Below are 11,068 nucleotides of genomic sequence, written 5' to 3' on the forward strand. Positions count from 1 at the left end.
ATATGGGCAGACACAGCAAGCAGTGTGCCTTTTGAACAGGAATAGAAATAACTTGGTATCTACTATATGCCAAGCACTACGTCAGTAGGTTGTCACAAGGACTATACAAGGTGGTACAGATGAAGCAACAGGCAAAGAGGAGTTAAGTAACCATCTGATATCCACAATTAATAATTGGCAGAGTCAGTTTTCAAACCTATCTCTCAGGCTCCAAAATCCATGCCCTTTCCTCTTTCGAAGCTTTCCTGTCCCCTTCATTCCAGGCAGCAAGGTCCCTGCCTAGAGCACCAGGTCTCAGTCCCTCAAAGGATCCTCCTCCTAGCCCCACATATCCAACAGGATCCATCAGCCCCCAGGCATGTGTTAATACATGCTATCAGGCTTATACCCTGGTCGCTGTCTTCCTTGCTCTCTTGTGTCTTTCCAGCTTCACTGGGGTGTGATTGATTAAGTTATATGTATTTAAACTGTAGAACATAATGATTTGACTTCTGTATATATTATGAAATGTCTACCACAATCAAGTCAATTAAACCTCACATATTTACCCTTTTGTGTGTGCAATGAGAACACATTATCTACTGTAACAAATTTCAAATATGCAATACATTATTAACTATAGTCACCATGCTGTGTTTTAGAACCTCAGAATTTATTCATCCTACAACTGAAAGGTTGTAGCCTTTGACCGATATCTCCCCATTTCCTGGTAAACCCCCAAACTCCCATCAACTACCATTCCACTCTGTTTCTATGAGTTGGACTTTTTTAAAGATCCCATACCTAAGTGATACCATACAGTATTTGTCTTTCTCTGCTTGACTAATCTCACTTAGCATTATGCCCGTCAAGTTTATTCAGGTTATTGTCACAAATGGCAGGATTTCCTTCTTTTTTTTATGGATGAATAATATTATATTATACATACACACCATGTGAAAAAGTATAGAATTCACTAAAAAGTAATTCTAGTGAATTTTTAATGATTACATCTTTAATAAAGAATAAGTCCAGTGAAAGGGGGTTGATGAGAGCTGATTAGAATATAACCTGCTGATATATTTTGTAAAGTTTTTATGAGTACGATTTTATTAGTCATTTCCAAGTCATTTCCAAAACTTAGGAGAACAAAAGAGACTTTTACATAAAAGCAGGAAAGATATGGTTTTGTAACAAAGTCACACCAAGATAATGAACATGCAAATGAATTTTTGCTGAGGTTGTGATCCTTGGAGAAATCTTCCAGAAAAGAATTTACATTGTGAGTTCTGGTCAAGATGGAGGCATAGGTAGAAACCCTTTGCTTCCTCGCACAACCAAAAGGAGGATAACAACCAATCTAAAAATCAATAAACAAACAGAAGTGCCAGAAAATCAAACTGGCGTGCATGAAACTCCAACAACCAAGATATTAAAGAAACAGTCAACCAGAACAACCAGACCAGTAAGATGGGCAGACAGAGAGGAACCTCAGCAAGGCCACAGACCATGCGGGCTGGGCTGGCTGAAAGAACCCCTGCTGAGGGACCATGCGGGTGGGGCAGATCGTGCAGGTGGGGCTGACTGAATGGAAAACTGAGACTCAGAGCTGACTGTGGACTATGGCAGGGGTTGCCGTGGGGGTAGAAACTCCCAGTCTCACAGGAGAGTTCATTGAAAAGTGGGGCTAGAGCCAAGCAGGTGAGCTGCATTGTTCCCTCTCTGGTCCCTCCCCACAGGCAGCGCAGCAAGGAGGGTTGCCCTGCCCTGGTGAATACCTAAGGCCCCACCTCCTTACAACTTGACAGGTGCACCAAGACAAAGAAATATGGCCCAAATGAAAGAGAGCAAAACTCCAGAAAGAGAGCTAAGCGATGAGACTTCGCCAACCTATGTGATGGAAAACTTAAAGCCCTGGTATCAAAATGCTCACAGAACTGATGGAGCTTGGTTGAAAAGTGACAGAACAAATAAAAGATACCTCATGTGAAATAAAGCAAAATATCCAGGGAACCAACAGTGATGTGAAGAAAACCAAGACTCTAATCAATGATTCAGAACAAAAGGAAGAAATAAATATCCAAATGGAACAGAATGAAGAAACAAGAATTCAAAAAATGAAGAGAGGTTGAGGAACCTCTGGGACAACTTGAGACATTCCAATATCTGAATTATAGGGGTACCAGAAGGAGAAGGGGAAGAGCACGATGTTGAAAACTTATTTCAACAAATAATGAAGGAAAACTTCCCCATTCTGGCAAAGGAAATAGACTTCCAGGAAATCCAGGAAGCCTAGAGAGTCCCAAAGAAGTTAGACCCAAAAAGGAGCACACCAAGGCACATCATCATTAAGTTAACCAAGATTAAAGATGAGAGAATCTTAAAAGCAGCAAGAGAAAATGAGAGTTACCTACAAAGGAGTTTTCATAAGACCATCAGCTGATCTCTCAAAAGAAAACTTGCAGGCAAGAAGAGGCTGGAAAGAAGTATTCAAAGTCATGAAAGGCAAGGACCTACATCCAAGATTCCTCTATCCAGCAAAGCTATCATTCAGAATAGAAGGGCAGATAAAGTGCTTCCCAGATAAGGTCAAGTTAAAGAAATTCATCATCACCAAGCTCTTATTATATGAAATGTTAAAGGGACTTATCTAAGAAAAAGAAGATAAAAAATAAGAACAGTAAAATGACAACAAATTCACAACTATCAACAACCAAACCTAAAAAGAGAGAAAAACAATGAAAACAAAAACTAAGCAAACAACTAGATCAGGAACAGAAACAGAGAAATGGAGATCACATGGAGGGTATTCAGTGGGGAGGGGAAAGGGAAGAATAGGAGGGAAAATATACAGGGAAGAAGCATAATTAATAGGCATAAAATAAACGAAGAGAGGTCAAAAATGGTATAGGAAACAGAATTTAAAGAACTTACAGTATATGTACAACCCATGAACATGAACTAAGAGGGGGAGGAATGCTGGAGGGTTGAGGGGTACAGGGTAGAGGGGGGATAATGGGAGGAAAACTAGGACAACTGTAATAGCATAATCAATAAAATATACATTAAAAAAGATTTTTAAACAATGATTTATATTGTTCATCCTGATGGTTCTTACTGCCACCAGCAAGAAGTTTTGATCCTAATCAGATGGCCTATCTCAGTTCCCACCAATGGGTGAATCTAGGATTAAGAATAACTCCCTACTTTTCACAGGGCCCACTTGATGTATCAGCTGTTCAGAGCTGTAGTGCTTGCAGAATTAAAGTCACATTTAATGATGTGATTATTGTTCCTCATTAAACATTAAGTATATCTACGGAATGACATTGTTTAAAGGTACTATTGCCTTCTAATATTTTAATTGTATAAAATCATCTCACCTAAGAAATCTAAGATCTAATGCAGGTCTAAGATCTAATACAGGTCTCACCTAAGAAATCTGAGATCTAATACAGAAGAAAGACATGGAAGCTTAAAACTAGGATGGTTGTAAGAAAGCTGCTAATTTAAAATAAATGCAATGAAGACAAAGACTGTTACAAGTAGCAGTTATTCTCCCATCTTCCCAGTAGGTGTCAGCATAAGACAATGTTCCTGGAATTGATGAAGCTTTAAATCAGATGTAGCTATGTGGTTATAAAACAGGGAAGACATAATAAAGATGCGGGAACCAAAATTCCACATGAAGCTTTAAATGCCTTTGTTTAAAAGGGCTGACCTAAACAAGTTTTTTCATGGGTGAGTGGACAGAGTGGGATGAGGGGGCCTCAGAAGACCCCATCTGGCTCTCATATTCCTTGTCAATTCAGGCAGAATTCCTGGGGTGTCTCACAGGTCTCCAGCAGGACTCCACATTGTTAAGTTAGTTGCTGTTAACTAGTACAGTAACCAGTGAAGGCTCCCAGAGAAGATCATTGTTCAGCCAGGTGTACCCTCTTTGTAAAAACAAACACTACCCCTGCTTGTCAGAGATTTACAATATAAAAGTAGAAATCCTGTAATCCACAAAAATATATAATTATAAAGATTACAAAAGTGAAATGAAGAGAGAGGGGAATCGAAGTACATATGAGTGGTTGTGGAATATGTCAAGTCAGTGAAGTCAAGCTGCTTGGAAAAGCTGGCCTCGAGCTGTGAAGGAGGAGCCCCAGCTGCCGCTCCACATTCAGTTTTTCTCCTCCAAACACCAACACCCTATACTCTAATAAAGGGCAAGTAGAGTAAAGAGAAAAAAATAAGCATGAACTATTTTTCAAATTCACTACATAAAGTCATATTGATACTTCAGCAGGAGAATAGGGGGGAAACATATCTGTTGAGCACCTCACACGAGCACACATTGTTACACAGTTCTTACCAAACTCCTGACATGTAAGTGGTGTTGTTCTCATTTTTAGATAAAAGAACCGAGGCTCACCAAAGTTACATAACTTGCCCGAGATTATAAAATCTAATATTTATTTATAAGTGATTATTCTGTACCAGCCATTGAACTAAGTGTATTCACAACAATCCTAATGAAGTTACTACTATACCCATTTTAAGGATAAGGAAGTTAAGTCTTACAGAAAATAAGTTATTATTATCCGAAGGTCACTGGGCTCCTCAGTACAGGTGTACTTGGAGATATTGTGGGTTTGGTTCCAGACCACAGCAAAAAAGTGAGTCACCATTTTCTTAGTGGAGGATCTTGCCTTTAATTTGTAACAACACCTGTGAAGCACAATGAAGCAAAGCACTATAAAATGAAGTGTGCCTCTAGTTGATCTGAAATTCAAACTTGTGTTGCAGGTTGGGTTCTCTGGGAACAGCCTCTGAAATGGAATTAAAGTTGTCATTGTTGATTTGGGAATGCCCTTAGGATTAGCACCTGTGGGAGGAAGGGGAGGGAAGCTGGACTGGGAGACCCATTTGAGTTGTCTGGCACTGGGCCACACAGCCCAGTTTTCGTACACATGCCTCTGTCAGTCTTTGGATGTGAACATAGCTCTCTGCTGCTGAGACAGACCCTGCAGGGCCGACAGCCGACAACTGTCTACGGACGGCACTCCAGGAGCTGGAACCACAAGTCCTTCCTGGAGGGACATCTGCGCAGCACACCTTCTTCTCCATCACATTGCATCTCTTTCTTACCCTCATTTGTTTTTCTACTGCCCCACGATGGTGGGAGCCAGAAGGGTGGCACCTGTCTTTGACAGAGTTATAGCTGTGAGGTTGCAGGGTGGTGAGCCCTGGCCATGGGCTTCACAGGGAAATGAGCACCAGGCTCTCATTCCTTCTATGCCTCAAAGAGCATCAGCTAGAAATCCAGAAAGGAGGCTGACAGAGCTGAATCAATAGTAGGGTCCATCACTCATTGCTTGTTGTTCAGTTGTTTGAACATCCAGGTGGCCTAGTTAGGGAGGTACCAATCTACTTGTCAACCCAACAGTTAGTCCAGGCACTTCTGTTTAGTAACATCCGATCTCCCTGCTTCATGCCACTCACTCACCTCAGAGGCCACCTGAGAGGGCAAACCCACCTGGTATGCCAACTGCCAGCCCAGGCACACTGCTCTGCCCTAGGTGAGGGTAGTGTTGAGTAGGCTATTTTCCATTTGTAAACATAGTCAGCTTGTGATATCGCAAGTGGTGAGAAGAGCAAAATTCCAGACTGAAAGGCAACAAATTCTCACAGTTCTGATTAAGTTCAGAGAACAGATGCCCTGGTAAGAGGCAGAAAGCTGGGGAGTTCAGCTTACTCAATGGCAGATGAGCACAAAGCAAAATCCTCTACCCATGGTGAAATTCTTCTCCAGTGTCGTACTGGTTGTGCATGGAAGAGAGAGAGGCCTGAGAGACTGTAGAATGGCCATTTAGAAGGGTAAACATGTGCCTGGTTGATTTGCACCATGGGCTGATCAAAAACCTCAGAGCATCCTTCATCTTCTCCCTGTACTGTAGTCACTGCCCCCATACACTGCATTGGAGTGGCCACTCCTTGCTCTTGGAATGCCACTTCCCCTTTGTCAGTCAGCAGAACCCAGCAAAAGCCTCAGTTCATATTCTCCAGAAAATTATTCATCCCTTTTCTCCAGGGCAAAATAATTTCTCTTTTAAATTAATTTGGTACCTACCACAAAGCAGCAAGAGTCCTAGTATTTTAAATTGTGCGTAAGTGCTTAATTAAAAACCAGATTCCTGCCTTGGCTGGTGTGGCTCAGTGCACTGAGTGCTGGCCTGCAAACCAAAGGGCTGCCAGTTCAATTCCCGGTCAGGGCACATGCATGGGTTGCAGGCCAGGTCCCCAGCAGGGGGCACATGAGAGGCAACTGCACATTGATGTTTCTCTCCCTCTTTCTCCCTCCCTTCCCTTCTCTAAAATAAAAATAAATAAAATCTTTTTTAAAAAGGCAAATTCTTTGGCTTTGGGCTCCAGACATTCACTCAACAGAAATGGAGAAGCCTGAGATCTGCATTTTCATAATCAGCCCTGATATTCCTGATGTGCTTGATCTGCACAGGATAATTTGAGAAGCACTGGCATTGTGATTTTAAAAGATTTCTTCCCTGCAAAAGAAGAGGATGACACACTTGCTATAGAGTCTATTTCCTCCCCCTAATTGCATGTTTAGATGCAACAGGAGGATAGAGACCCTGCCTTATTCATTGCCAGGTCTCCCACAGCATCTAGCAGAGTAATTTGCATACAGCAGGTAGTTGAACATTGTTTATTGGCCTGCCAAGAGTCTTTCTCTTCTGATTTTCTTTTTACTTTTCCAAACGATTTGAGACTTGTAGGAAAGTCCAACTCTCACTCCCGTTTCTCTCGTATTTCCCTCCCTTGCTCCTTCATGTCCCAAGATCTAGAGGAGCCACTTGAGCTGGTTCTCCTTTAGTAGGTTTTTAGATGTTTAACAAGGGATTTTGAGTGTGACTTTTTACTCTGTCATTTTTTTAAATATACATTAGTCATATTTTAGAAAACAAAAAATTAAGAAAAAAATTCTCATTTCCTCTTTAATGCACATCTTCATACATCCTGAAAAGATCCCTCTTTCTGGTGTCCGTGCCAACAACTTCTTTTCCTTTGGACCTCTCCACCTCTTTTCTGAGAAGGCTGGGAATTATAGATTTAGAAAGAGTATTTGAAAGGAACAAAGAATCTAAATACTGTTTTAAGAGAACAAAATTTAGCCCTGGCTGGCGTAGCTCAGTGGATTGAGCGCTGGCTGGGAACCAAAGTGTCCCAGGTTCGATTCCCAGCCAGGGTACATTCCTGGGTTGCAGGCCATAACCCCCAGCAACCGCACATTGATGTTTCTCTCTCTTTCTTTCTCTCTCTCTCTCTCTCTCTCTCTCCCCCCCTTCCCTCCCTAAAAATAAATAAATAAAAAATCTTTTAAAAAAAAGAGAGAACAAAATTTGTTCTACTATTTACTCCTACCTATCAAAAATTAAATATGAAACTAACAGGATAACTTTGATCAAGCACACTGTGTAGGGGACAGACATTTGGGCAATAGCATTTCAAGGAATTCAGTGTCTTTTTGTTGGCTTTCAGAATCCACTTATCACAACGGGTAGGTAATTAAAAGAAGGTAGGGATTATGTACAGCAAAATGACAATGACAGGTCTCTATTACTTCATATGTGCTGGGCACTGATATAAACACTAACATTAACTGATTTCGCTTCACAATTGCCCTATGAGGTAGGAATGAATGTTACCATCCTTTTACACATGAAGAAATTGAGTCACAGAGAGGTTAAGTAATATGTAAAAGGCCACACAGCTGTTCACTAATCAGACTCCAGAATTCATGTTCTAAATCACTAACTGCAAGTTAACTAGGATTGTGCCAACAGTTATAACATTTTAGTCATTTAAAGACCTTAAGTAAAATTGCACTTGAACTTTTGTCCAAGGTCCCAAATATCCCAGTGTTTTCCTGGTAAATAAACCTCAATCAGACCTCAAATAAGCCTCAATCAGACAGTTGTTCCATTCATAGTTATCGTGACCCAGCCTTATCTGACAGAGCTTCCATGGAGCTTGATTGAATAGCCAGGCTTTACTTTAAGAAAATGCTTCTTTTATTCCTGGACTTGGTTGTTCTCCTGAACTCCTTTATTCAACAAATTTATTGGGCAACTACCATATACCAGGCATTATTCTAGGTTCTTGATCCAGAAGACCAGTGAGCTATATTGTTTACCCACCATGGGAGAACTCGGGTCCATGGTCATGGATTAACAAGAGATGTAGGGATGGGTTGCATACTCAAACATAAGAGAAACAGCTATATAACAGGTGAACAGCACCTTAAATATCTATGGGATAGCTGAAGTATAAGACACCCAAGTAGTCCCCATGGCCATCACAAACAACCCTGGCGAGCCAGGAAGGGGAGCCTTTTAAGCTCCTGGGAATTTCAGATGTCGAAAACATTCCCTGTGCATGGGATTCGGTATTACATGGTTCATTAGGATCTGTCGTGGCTCACCTTGGACATTTTTTGTTAACTAGTAGAATTAGAAGATCATGTGATATTGGAGTAGGAAAATTTACCTTGGTGACTATAGGATGCTGATTCCATTATAGGTATAATTATGCAAAGCTAAGAATCCATGAAATAATTGTAAGAGAAGGAATTAAAAATAAGATTTTCTATGAAAGCACCCACCTTGATCCTGAAAGAAAATAAACCAATGGCAACAGCAGCAATTGAGCAGAGTCTCAAGCATTGAAGCACAAATACAACTCACTGAAGTCAGAGGGAACAGAGTTGAGATCAACTATGTAAAACATCATACATACCAAAAGAAGGCTTTCAATAAAGTATGTATAAGTTGAAAGAAAAAGAAAGAAAGAAAGAAAGAAAGAAAGAAAGAAAGAAGGAAGGAAGGAAGAGAAGGAAGGAAGGAAGGAAGGAAGGAAGGAAGGAAGGAAGGAAGGAAGGAAGGAAGAAGGAAGGAAGAAGAAGGAAGGAAGAAGAAAGGACGAAGAAGGAAGGAAGGAAGGAAGGAAGGAAGGAAGAAGGAAGGAAGGAAGGAAGGAAGGAAGGAAGGAGAAGAAGAAGGAAGGAGAAGGAAGGAAGGAAGGAAGGAGGAAGGAAGGAAGGAAGGAAGGAAGGAAGGAGAAGAAGAGAAGGAAGGAAGGAAGGAAGGAAGAAGGAAGGAAGGAAGGAAGGAAGGAAGAGGAAGAGGAAGAGAGAGAAAAGGACGAAAGAAGAGAGGAAGGACAGGTCCAAGCAGTATGCAGGCAGGGCAAGAATTTTTCATTTTGCTCCCAGTGAAAGGAGTAATGGGTATAACTCACCCAAAGCCCCTGTTTCCTGGCTCTCTGAGCTGTGTAAGGATGGGTCCTGATCCTGTTACCCAGTGGACCCATTGCGGTGGACAAAATACTATTACCAAACGTACTCTCCTTTCTCCCAGCATCCCCCTGTACTAGGTTTGCCTTGACTGCCACAAGGGAATTATAACTCTCAATGCCAGAGATTGGTAAAAAGGAAAGGAATTATTTATTCAAAGGTTGTACAGACTTAAGAGTAATGACCTAATGGCTTTGTTAAAATCCCCAAGTCCCTTAAAACACCCACAAACACACACAGTCCTTCCTTCTCCCTTTGCCCAGTCCAGGGTACCATATGTCAGGAAAAGAAATAGAAATCCGTGGCTCAGGTAGCCCCTGGTTCTTTCCAGTAATCCATGCTTGGCTGGCAGGCCTCCCTCAGTTCCCAAAACTATCAGCTGTGTCGCTGTCATGATCTCCAGTTCTTAATCCAAATCCATGTGCCATCTTCTCACGGACGAACAGCAAGAGTCCTTTCACCCCTTTCCTTCCCGCTGCATCTCTCCTGCATTCTTCCAAACTGCTAAAAAAAAAAAAAAAAAAAAAAAAAAAAAAAAGCTCTGCATTGCTGCTATAGCTTGCTTCCCAGCTTCCTAAGCTGTATGGGGAAGGGAGCCCCAAAGCTGCATGGTTCCCCCTTTCTCGACAAAAGCCATGTAGTCCCTCTCTAGCATGGCTGCCGCACCTGGAGATTAAATCCTGGCACCAATCTTCCTCTGCATACCCATTTCCAACTCCTCCCACAATTATCTACCCCTGCCAGCATTCCCATATTTTTCCAGCTTTCTGGGCTGCCATAATAAGCCTGGGCAGGTGTGGGCCCATACAACAGAGCCAACCATCTCCAAGCCCTCACACAGGCGCTGTAACCAGGGGGAGTTGCCTCCCAGTTACGTCACAGGTTGAAGTCTTTCCCATCTCCAGCCACAGCTATTTAGGATATCCATGAAACCAGTTAAAAGTTATAGATATGTTAAATCACCATGCCAGAGGTTAGTTGCAAAACTCTTGCTATGCAGAACAGCTCTCAATGACCCTGCTCCATGTGTCACATTCCCCACCTCAGACTTGTGGGAGTGAGGGCATCCTATATATATATATTTTTTTAAATATTTCCTGGACACCCTGAGTTCTGGACCCCATTACAAATTCCTGTTTGGGGACCCCCTTGCTGCACCCTGTTACAATCCCACTGTGTTGGCATAGTCATCTCTTCCTTCTAGCATCACCTCCTTCCAGCTTCACTGCCTTTTACGGTAAATATTTTCTCTAACTTGCCTAAGTATTAAATGTTTTCATGTGCTGTCACTGACATAGCCAAGTAGTACAATCAATGAACAAAACAAAGATTGCTGCCCTTGTGAAACTTACATTCAAGTAAGAGAGGCAGACAATAAACAAGAAACACTAAAGATATGTGAAAAGTAAATAATATAGTATGTTATTTATAGTAAGGTGATAAGGGCTGTGTAGAAAACCAGCAGACCAGGGTAATGGGGATCAAAGGTGGCAGGTGAAAGGGACACAACTGTCCATACAGGAGTCAAGACAGGTCTCAGAGAGGGTGGTACTTGGGCAGAGGCTTGAAGGAGGAAAGGAAATTATGTATGAGGATATCAGGGGAAGAGCATTTTAGGCAGAAGAGTACATAGGGAAGTGCTAAGGTGAGAAGGTGCCTGCTGAGTTGGGGAACAGCAAGACCAGGGTTGGAACACAGTGAATGAGGGGAGAATGGTGAGATGAGACGAAG

The 11,068-nt window shown here is 41.8% G+C and overlaps 1 pseudogene; it reads left to right on the forward strand.

The window, feature by feature from the left end:
- Window positions 1–8,319: 8,319 nt before the first annotated feature.
- On the forward strand, window positions 8,320–8,811 carry LOC114507996 (annotated as a pseudogene).
- Window positions 8,812–11,068: the final 2,257 nt, after the last annotated feature.

Source organism: Phyllostomus discolor, chromosome 10, assembly GCF_004126475.2.
Source record: "Phyllostomus discolor isolate MPI-MPIP mPhyDis1 chromosome 10, mPhyDis1.pri.v3, whole genome shotgun sequence".
NCBI classification, from domain to species: domain Eukaryota; kingdom Metazoa; phylum Chordata; class Mammalia; order Chiroptera; family Phyllostomidae; genus Phyllostomus; species Phyllostomus discolor.